Consider the following 2,185-nt stretch of genomic DNA (forward strand, 5'->3'; position numbering starts at 1 on the left):
GATCAAGCCCTGTGTCTGAATCCCCAGTAGGGATTCTCTCTATCTCTCTCCCTCTGCCCCTCCCACTTGTGCTGTCTCTCTCTCTCTCTTTCTCTAAAATAAATAAATAAAATTAAAAAAAAATAAATACATGAAAATTTTAAAATAAAAAAAATTTGAAAGTTGGCCAAGTCTGTGGCTTTTTCTACCATACCAGGCTATCCTATCCCATGCACTCGTCAAAACTTCACAGTATTTGGAGGATAGAACTTTAAAGAATCGAGATGGGGCTGGGAATAAAATTCCTTTAAAAAATTTTTATTATAATATATTTGCTATCAAATCTTTCTGAGGGCAATCATCCATTTTGGACTCCCACAAACTATAGACAAATGTTTACTGAGCACCAGCCACAGGGTAATTACTGGAGATACAACACTGAGACACAGAGAGCCCTACCTTCAAGTGTCTCATCAACTACTGGAGGACTTAGTCAAGCAATGACAACACACAATCTGGACTAGGATCAACGACATCCAGTACAGGAGCCTATAACAGGGAAACCTGATGTAGACTTGAAGAAGTCAGAAAAAGCTTTCGGAGAGTCACATTTAAGCTGAAATCTGAAGAACAAATAGGAGATTGGTAAGCATTTCAAACACAAGGGAAAACAAGAGAAAAAGCCACAGGCAGGAGGGAGCAAGGAATATTCAAAGAACTGAAGGAAGCTGACTGTGGCATGGAAATTGGGACGGGCAACGGACAGAGCTGGGAAGACCCCTAGGACCTATTCCTGAAGGGCTATGTGAGCCATAGGACCCTGGACATTAATTGGAAGCAGCATAGGACCGCTGTAGGGTTTTAGCAAGTGAGGGACAAGTAGATGTATACTTTATGAAGATCAGCTTGAATGCCACGTGGACAATGGCTTGCAGTGAGGTAAGAAAAGAGGTAGGGAAATCGGAAAGTTGCTACCTGCCAGCAAGCCAGATGAGAGATGATGGAGGTTTGAGGGAAGTGCTCCTAAGGATACAGAAAAACGAACGGATTCAAGTAGCATTTAAAAGGTAGAGCCCAGGGGCGCCTGGGTGGCTCAGTCATTAAGCATCTGCCTTCGGCTCAGGGCCTGATCCCAGAGTTCTGGGATCGAGCCCCGCATCAGGCTCCTCCACAGGAAGTCTGCTTCTTCCTCTCCCACTCCCCTGCTTGTGTTCCCTCTCTCGCTGGCTGTCTCTCTCTTTCTGTCAAATAAATAAATAAAATCTTTAAAAAAATAAAAATAAAAAAAATAAAAGGTAGAGCCTAATGAATCGTTGAACACTACATCAGAAACTAATGATGTACTATATGCTGGCTAATGAACGTAATAAAAAAAAGAAAGAAAAACAAATAAATGAAATGTATTCCCAATATAAATACATACATACATAGTAGAGCCATCTTTTATCAGAACTGCCAACATGGGCCACGTTCGCACCAAAACCATGAAGAAGACAGCCTGGGTCATCACTGAGAAGTATGACTCATGCCTGGGCAATGATGCACACACCAACGTGTGTGAGGAGACTGCCATTATTCCTAGCAAGAAGCCCTGCTACAAGAGAGCAGCCTTTGTCACACGTGAGATAAAGCAGATTCAGAGAGGCTCAGTGAGAGGTGTCTCCATCAAGCTGCAGCCGAAGGAGACAGAAAGCAGAGATAATTGTGTGCCTGAGGTCTCAGGCCTGGATCAGGCCATCACTGAAGTAAGAGCCTGACACTAAGGAAATGTTGAAATTCTTGGGGCTGTGGCAGTATGTCCAGCCTGCAGGTCACTTGGCCTACAGGTGGGATGAATTTCAAACACCACGTGGAGCCGTATGAATCTTTCTGCTGTGTGCAATATCTTCAATAATCCTTGGACAACAAAAAATAAGTCAATAAAAAACAAAAAAATAAATAAAAGGTAGAGCAAACAGGATTTGGTAGATAACTAGAAGTAAGGAGTGAGGGGCAAAAGAAAAGAAGAAAAGAGAGAAATAAAGGAAAATGCCCAAGTTTCTTCTTTGGGTAACGAGATGGCTGGTGATACCCTTTACCAGGACAGGGAGCACAAAGGCGGAGGAGGTTTAAGGCGGAAGCTGATGGGCTTAGGTTTAGGTTTAGGGTTGAGTTTAAAGTGTACAAGGGTCATCCAGAGGGAGATGATCTGCAGGTAATAGCAAAG

General features: G+C 42.9%; 1 pseudogene; it reads left to right on the forward strand.

The window, feature by feature from the left end:
* Positions 1 to 1,439: 1,439 nt before the first annotated feature.
* On the forward strand, positions 1,440 to 1,842 carry LOC123778979 (small ribosomal subunit protein eS17 pseudogene; annotated as a pseudogene).
* Positions 1,843 to 2,185: the final 343 nt, after the last annotated feature.

The sequence above is a fragment of the Ursus americanus genome, chromosome 4 (genome assembly GCF_024610735.1).
Source record: "Ursus americanus isolate L20-20 chromosome 4, mUrsAme1.1.p, whole genome shotgun sequence".
In the NCBI taxonomy this organism is placed as follows: domain Eukaryota; kingdom Metazoa; phylum Chordata; class Mammalia; order Carnivora; family Ursidae; genus Ursus; species Ursus americanus.